The sequence below is a fragment of the Oryzias melastigma genome, linkage group LG7 (assembly GCF_002922805.2).
Source record: "Oryzias melastigma strain HK-1 linkage group LG7, ASM292280v2, whole genome shotgun sequence".
In the NCBI taxonomy this organism is placed as follows: domain Eukaryota; kingdom Metazoa; phylum Chordata; class Actinopteri; order Beloniformes; family Adrianichthyidae; genus Oryzias; species Oryzias melastigma.
In genome coordinates, this window is record NC_050518.1 from 33,061,913 (window position 1) to 33,070,300 (window position 8,388).

At 46.4% G+C, this 8,388-nt stretch overlaps 1 protein-coding gene across 1 annotated transcript in view; it reads left to right on the plus strand.

Annotated features, from left to right (window-relative positions):
- Positions 1 to 8,028, plus strand: part of stk35 (serine/threonine kinase 35) — a 15,104-nt gene extending 7,076 nt beyond the window's left edge. Inside the window, exon 3 of the transcript XR_002918275.2 lies at positions 6,124 to 8,028. The gene's annotated coding sequence lies outside the window, so the exon portion shown is untranslated. The remainder of the gene's footprint in view (positions 1 to 6,123) is intronic.
- Positions 8,029 to 8,388: the final 360 nt, after the last annotated feature.

Consider the following 8,388-nt stretch of genomic DNA (forward strand, 5'->3'; position numbering starts at 1 on the left):
TGTAAAAAAAAAAATGAATGGGCTTAAAATTCATTATGGGGCCAAAAAAAATATTTAGAAATACACAAACGAAAGCCAATGACGCGTGTCGGGATAAGCCCCAGAACATTTGAAATTATTATGGGATGGCCACACGACCTACGGCTTGGCGGCCATTTTTTTTCTAAATCTGATATTTTGGGAATTTTGAATGGGCTAAACGAACATTTTGTTTGTCTAATTTTCATGAAATTTGATGCACCTGCTGCTAGCTTAAGTCGTCAATGACCCCGAAAGTTTCGTTGACCTTTGACCCTGGAAAGTGGCCGCCATTTTAAATTTCCAAAAAACAAGTTTTAGTACCAGCTTCAAATAATAATAACTCTTATTAATGTTTATAAATCGTTTCCTAACTCTTTAGGTATCTTTGGGAACCAACTGGATAAAGACATATGGTAGTGGAAGCTGTAGATTTTCAACGGTGCGCTCGTGGCGAGCTCGCAAATGTGGCGTAGTCTTAATACACGCACATCTTTCAATGCATTTCCCAATATATAGATACCGGTGTCAAAGGTGGACCTCAAAAGTGGCGAGGAAGTGTAGGGGCGAGCTGTGAGGGCGCCGGCGGTGCGTATAGGCGGCAGTGAGGGAGTGGGCGGTAGCGACTGCGGGCCATCAAACGCCGCGCGTGACTTTAATTAAAATATACTATAATTTACTTTCAGAATGCATCAGTTTTTGTTCTTTTTAATTTAGATAATAATTTATTAAAAAAATGTCTGAAGGAATTGTTTTTATACATTGTTTAGTGTATTTTTATTTGTTCATTTTTGATTTTAAAGGCCTTTTAGAAAATAAATTCAAGTTTAAAAAACATTAAAAATGTGGTAATTATTGGAGGCCTTCAGACGACTCACCCTTTAATGACAACACGGTTATTGAGGAGGAAAGACACATTTCTAATTTATTTTTGGTTTTTATTTACAAAATGTTTTTATTCATTGAAAAGTTTTTTTTTTTTTGCTGCATTTTATGTAATTAAATTTTCAATGTTATTTAAACATTTAGTTTTTGATGCGTGACATCATCCTAACGTAGAAATATGAATTCAGCTGCTGGAAATAAATTCATTTATTTTAATTCTTTTTTATATTGTATATAAATTAAAATAGATTATTGACCTGGTCCTATAGCCTCACTTTCAGAAGGGGTAAACAATTTAAGATATTTTTTCAAATTATATTTCTGTTTTCAGTCATTAAAAGTATTTAGAAACGATGGCGATACGTAAACGTGACGTTTCCTCTGTGCAGCGGCGGTCTGTCTGTCCGGAGAGTTTCACGTTGGAAAAGACTTTTTTCTCTGCATTTCTTGGAACCTGAAAAGCGTGTTTTGGCGTTTGGAGGTGAAGTGACCCTCCTCCCACGCCGCGCTTCAGGATCAGCCGGCCTGTAACATTCTAATTGTCTCAGTTTGCTATTTGGGGCGTGAACTCCTTCAAAGAGCGGCTCAGTGACCCGGGTCGCCCGCCGTCCTCTGTGCCGACCGGGCCTGAGCCCCGCTGCAGCGCTCTATTCATGCCGCGCTCGCTCAGCCGTCCCGTTAGCCGTCCTTTGTCCGCCTGTTCCGCGGTGACATAACGGCCAGCTGTGGGGGGGTCCTGAGTGGATTCAGACGGGCGTTGCGTGTTGGCCTGGTTCTCTCTGAGCACGAAGGGATTGGAGGTTATGCAACAGGCCCACAGGCCAGCGCCGGCTCAGCAGAAGAACCCGTCATCAGCCGAGGCGAAGGATTAGGGGGGGGGCACGTATACGTTATGTCAGCAGTTCAGGAGCTGCTGCCGACCTGGTCCGACCCGGTCCGACCCGGTCCTGTCGATTTCTATTAAAACAATGCAGTGGTGATGGTAAACTGGTGTGTGTGTGTGTGTGTGTGTGTGTGTGTGTGCGCGCGCGCGTGTGGGTGTGCGTGTGGGTGTGCACGGTGATCCATGGTGTCAGGAACTGTTTGGATCTTCAGAATGACAGAACCAGTTCAGGACTCGGACCGCGTTCAACACCTGTCACTAAAACAAGAGATTTGTTTAGGTGAAAACGTTTGTGTGTCTGTGATTGTGTGATTGTGTGTGATTGTGTTAGTGTGATCGTGTTTGCGTGTCTGTGTCTGTGATTGTGTGATTGTGTTAATGTGATTGTGTTTGCATGAGGGGGTGGGGGGCAGATGCCGTGATGTTCATGAGACAACATGGAGTCTTATGTAACCCCATCCAGAGGTTCTGTGCTGCTTTATGAACTCCATGGTTCGATCTGACGGTTTAGAAAGCCGACTGGACCGTGTGCTCAGCGTCCGTCATGCTTACGCAGCAGGACAGTCCGATCGTTTACAGTTCGATTCCTCTGAGAGCTGCAGTACACTTCACACTAACATCAGTCATCATAGACGTATATTATCGCTGGACGAGGTGTGGATGTCACCCACAGAAAAGGCCTTCATGAGGCCAAACCCGTCACTATTTTTCCTTATACGGGCGGCGCCATGTTGGAGCCAGACAGTGATTGGTCCGAGTTGCTTTGAGTCGCGTTTCTATGGCAACCACAGTCGCCAATCCGGAGGGAGCCTGTTAGAAGGCCACACCCCTTCCACTGTAAACGGCTATGGAAGAATCCGTCAATCAGATATTGGAGGCGGGGCCAGCGGGCACCACATACTGAGGTGTCTGATTGGTCGGTTTATAACTTGGATAACTTGTAATAAAGAAAATATCTTTAAAGAAATAGGATTATAAATGTTAAGAAAAATCTATCGGAGCCAGAATGATTATTCTGACCAATAGAATGACAGAAGTAACCGTTTATTTTGGCTTCTTTGAACCAGCAGGTACTTCCTGTTTGGGACATGAGGGGGAGGAGTCACTCTGTCCAGTTGTTATACTGTCTGTGTCTGAATTCCTTCCCTCCTCACTACATAGTGTGTTTGTCATTTTCTAGTTCTGTCGGAATCTACGTACTCCAAAATGGAGTGCTCTAAAAAAATTCCCAGAAGTCTTTGTGAAAAACCAGTGTTCACCAATGCTCAGTACATTAGTGAATATAGACCACAATGCATTGTGGTTGAACACTTTTGGTTAAAAAAAAAGTGTTGAATTGTAGTTTTTCTCTAACAAACATCATCAGAACACAGTGGAGTATCAAATGAACGTATTGATTGTATTGATTTGGTTTTCTCCATGACATCTGTGACGTCACATCAAAGTAAAGTAGTGAGCGTGGTGTCTGAATCACCTTTAAGATCCATGACACCACGTTGTTTAGGATTATTGTGGGAATTCAAACGCAGCTGGTGTCTATGGTCATGATAGGTTGAAAAGATGTTAAAATATCCCAGACTGGAGTCTGAACTTTGGTTACATTAGAACAGACCAAGATGAAGATCCTAACTTTCAAATTGAGATATCTCAAATGAATATCTAACAAGGCCACAGAAACTCTTTACAATAGAGACTGTGGACTCTTCTCTGTGCTATTGTATTTCACAATAAAAGCACAACAGATAATAAAAAAATGCAGATTTTTTGGACACTCCACATTAACGGTCATTAAAGATCCGTGATCTCCCACATTCATCCCAAACGGATCCTTGGATCCATTTGGATGCAGCGCTCCGATCCGAACAGTCGGAGTTTGAATCCTGCAGGACAAAAGTTTCCCAGTTGTTCTTCTTTTAAAGGAAGAGTTCTAGTGACTCTCTGGAAGAATAATATTATTTTTTAGTATTTAGTTGATTTCTGTGAAAACTGTTAGTCCAGATTCAGACCCCCCCCACCCCCCAGCTGGACAGTCGGAGTCGCTCTGCTGCGGTTCAGGGCTTACACAGGCTTTGGTCGGGAACATTTTGTCCTCCTCCTGTGCCAGCCATGTGCCGCCTCCGCCTGAAGCAGGCCAGGGCTCTCTAAGCTGCAGCCCTCCCCACGTGCACGCTTCAGGAATCTCTTTTCGACAGCGAGAGCCATCGTTCTGCAAACGAGGCGGTCCGAGGGTTCTGCCACGACCCGGCTCAGTTCAGAAGGCGTGAAATGTTCTGGACAGAGTTCATCCGACTGGGTACAGTATGTTCTGCAGCGGTTCAGTCGGCGGGGGGTAACGGGACCACCGTTCTCCCGTTTGGAGGAGAGGGGCGTGGCGTCAGCGTTTCGTAACCGGCCTATAAAAGTCAGCTTTCAGTCAGAAGCTTGTAAATATTTCCTCTGGGCCCGGGGGTCCGGAGCTGTAAAAACAAGCCGTTACGTAAACCCGCACAACACCTCAGCGAGGGAACAGCCAACCAGAGCGGCCGGCTGCAGCCCCCCCCCTCGTCACAGCACTTTCTGAAACATGTTCATGGTGTCTAACAGGTTTACACGCCGTAATCTGCAGCTGCCGGGCCGCCTGCTGTCAGCGTCAGGCTTTAGGAGGAACCAGCCTCAGAGCTTCTTCTGAAGAATGAATGGAAGGGGGCGTGGCCAGCATCTGTCACAGGAAATCAGTTTCACAGCTAAAACGATTGTCCAGCTTTGTGCTGCGTTCACATTGAACCCAATTTAGGTTTCAGATTCACCTCCGCTGCCTCTCCTTCCACATGAGTCGACACGCTGCTCCACTTTGTTCAAAAGTACCTTTGACGCTCCCGTGGCGTTTAGTCTGACCGCCACAGGGAAGCATTGACTGTATATCTCATTTACAGAAGACACGGATGATGTTTAGAGCTCAGCTTTATTTATTTTAGGGCAGGAATCAATTAAAAAAATTAACTAATTAACCAAAATTTGGAAAAAATTCATCGCGATTGATCAACATCATTTTTTGAGTTACAGTATTTTCCAGACAATTATCTGCCAACAATCATAATATGAAATCACACGTTAAATTGTACATTTAGAACGTTTATTTTTAACCCTTTAAGGGTCTAAAACGCAGAGTTCCTCAGTGTTTGCACATCGGTGCTCGTTATTGTGGAAGCTTCATGTCGATCTCCATCCCAGAATAAAATAATGTTCGGTCTCCTCTTTGGATTTCTCCGAGCAGACAGCTCAGTTTCACTCTGAATGAATTATCTTGATCAGTTTTAGAAAACGTAACAGATTCTGCTGCTGTTTCAGTTGAAGATGTTCAGGTTACAGCGCGGTGAAATGGTGGATTCACTAGCATGTGGCTGTCTTGAAACCAAAGAAAATCCGCCGCTTTCCTCCTTCAGAATCGACTGGAATGATCCTGTTAACGAGTTGCTGTAAATCAACAAAAACCCTGGAGCTGCGGCGTTTTAAGAGTTCTCTTATGGAGACGTTTCCTGGTCTCTGAACCTGAACCGCTCAGAAGTGACACCTTTGTGTTAGAAATCTGCCAGCTGGTGTGAGCTTCTCTGAAACACAAACCAGAAGTTTCAGTTTCACTTCAGCTCGCTGCGTTCTGCAGGACGGGTTGTCATGCAGACGCTCTGATCTGCTGTTGTCTGGACAAGTTCTGTCCACAGTGAATCTGGGATGTTTGAAGAAATCTGACCCACGGCCGTGGTGCAGCCGTCTCCTGTGTTTGTGGAGTCTGAACAGGAAGCAGATCGTGAAGGTTCTCCTGGGTTTACGGGAGAGGGCAGCCGACGCTTTCATACCACAGAGGATGATGTCAGTCTTCCTCTGACAGTCTGCTGCTCCTCAGTCGCTCCGTGGTTCTGAGCGAGTCCAGATCCAGATCATCAGTTTGTGTTTTGGCTGTTTTCAGACAGACGCTTAGAAATAATCCGTAGCGTCTTAAATGTTCCTTGGAAGTCAGAAAACCTGTTTGTTGAACGTGTTTGGACGTCTCGTCCTCGCTCAGCCTCAGTCGTCGGGTTAATCTTCACTCAGAGGTGCATTGTGGGTAGACGTGTACAGGGAGCTCCTGCTCAGCACGTCGCCCCTCATTCATGCTTCCAGCCTCCGTGCCTCCCGCTGCGCTCGCTCAGGTCGTGTTATGCAACCCGTGGAAGCGGAACAAACCGCGGCTCGGCTGAGCCGTAGCGTGCAGCCGCTCGGCTATTATTAGAGCGGCTGCACGGCGGCTGCACTCGGACACATCAGGTGGACGCTCGAGGATGTTGTGTCACTTGTTGACCTGTGTCTTTGTGTGTCTGCAGGCTCCTCCCTGTGCGGCGGCGTGGAGAAGGGACTCCAGCGAAGTGAACTGTGAAGACGCTGAACCTCAGACTGTACATTCTCCCAAACATCAGCCGGACTGCAGCACCCCCTCCCCCGCTGCGGTGGGCGGGGCCTCGGTGCTGATGATGTTTGGGTTCCCCGCGGCCGCTTTGACCCGCTCTTCCTTACGTGTGCACGTACTCGACTGTGATGGGTGCAGACTGACCTGCACCGGCGCATGTGCCCCTCCCCCCACGCCTCGTGCCTTAACCCCGCCCCCAAACACACACCAAGTGCGATTGGGCCTTCATGTGGAAGGATGTGTGAACCCTTTCGTCTTTAGTTTTGAATTCTGCACCTTTGATGGAGCGGCCATGATGTCACGATGAATGTTCGAGCCCCGCCCCCTCATCAAAGACAACAGTATCAGGCTTCTCTAGAAGCAGATAGTTTACCATTGGGTGCCATTATTAAGGGATGGGGGTGATTTGACCCCCCCCCCACCAACCCCCCAACCAAACGACGTGAGCGCGTGGACCAGTCCTGCTGAATCCAAAGAGCCGCCGCAGAGCCGCCGGCGTGCGCTCAGCAGACTAAAGGGAACCAGTCCAGATGCTTTGAATGTTTACCAGGTCTGACGTCGATTCTCGGACCTTCTGGAATCTGCAGCCATCAGTGATCAGGACCACGAGCGTATTGACCCGTTGAAGCTTTCAGGATCCCGTTTGAGGATCTTCACAGGAAATGAGAAGGTTGAGCATCTGGAAATCATCTCCAGTGGCTGAAAAAGGAAAACTCCAGAGCGGAGCGGTCAGAGGAGGGAGGGTCCTCCACGCTCCAGCGCAGTCTGGCGTTCTCAGCTCCTCAGGTGGTAGCTGTAGGTTTAGAGGCGTGTTTGTCATGTGACCTCATTCACACTTCCTTAGAAAGTTTCTTCCTGGTTTCTGGAGCCCTTCTCCCAGCCGGGATAGACTCTTACCTCACGCTCCGTTTTCTTTAACAAACCTTGAAGCAGCTTCCTTTAGCTCCAACTGTCTGCTTTGTTCTCTCCTCGGTGGTGAACATGAGCTGAAACTTGGAGCATCGGTCAGACGGCAGCCTCTCCAAATCCACGGAGCTTCTCGCTTTTTGTCGTTAGAGTAGAAACAAACTAAATAACCCAGATCCAGACTCGGTTCTGGATCGTAAACGCTCTCTTCCAAAAGAAGATGCAATATTTTGTTTTTGTGCAATTGTTGACAAGGGAAAGAATAGTTTTGAAAATGAAAAACCTTCAAAATATTTGTGACTTTATTATTTCAAACAGTAAATTTTCACAGACGTTTTTTCATGTTCGGGAGGTTCTGAAAAAAGCTGCTGTTTGACAATCAGACGGTTCTGGTTTGGACCAAACGAAGCAGAGTTCACCGCGGCTGCTTCGGTCTTCTGGATTCAGCCAAAGCTTTGAAGGGAATCGGAGCTTCGGCCGAGCTGGACACGCTGGCTGCTGCCAGCCGTTAGAATGTGAAGGTGTGCACTCGGGACGAGACGTCGCTCCCAACGTTTCTCCTGCTCGCGGCGTTTCTGTCTTCCTGAACCCGTCTCACTCCCAGCCCGTCTCACTCCCAGCCTCCCTTCCTGCTGCCACTGTGTCCTATGAGCCAGTTGATGTAGCTGTTGTCTGTTGATGTTTCCACTTGAACACTTTACACTATGCAACAGAAGGTTCACGCTGCACAGAACCACAGCCTCCTCCACGTTCTTTGACTCTTCGTGCATAATTCCAGTGTGGACAGAAACGTGTCATTCTGTAAAACTGTTTTGTTATTAAAGCTGACGGGAGCCAGTTAGATGTTTGAGAAGCATCGACTTTACTGTAAATATGTTTGACAACTTTTCTTGGAATAAAAGAAATTAAAAAAAAATAGTCTCCATTGGATTTTGTTCCAGATAAAAATACATGTTTGACACTTAAACAACTGAGGCGTCGTCTGTTTCGCTTGAACACTAAATCTTTATCGTAATATAACTTTTCAACCGGTAACACGATCATTCCAGTAGATCGTGAAGGAGAAAATCGGCTCATGGAGACGCTTTTCTCCTTCCCGATCTACTGGAATCATCATGTTAACAATTAAAAAATACAGTAAATCAAAGAATAAAATATTGGAGCTCCGGTGTTGAAGGGGTTAACTATGGAGCTAAATCTGGGCCGGTATTATTTGAAACCCAAATAAAACATTGGTGTTGGCCAAAACAAAATAGTAAAAATGGTAAAAATGTCC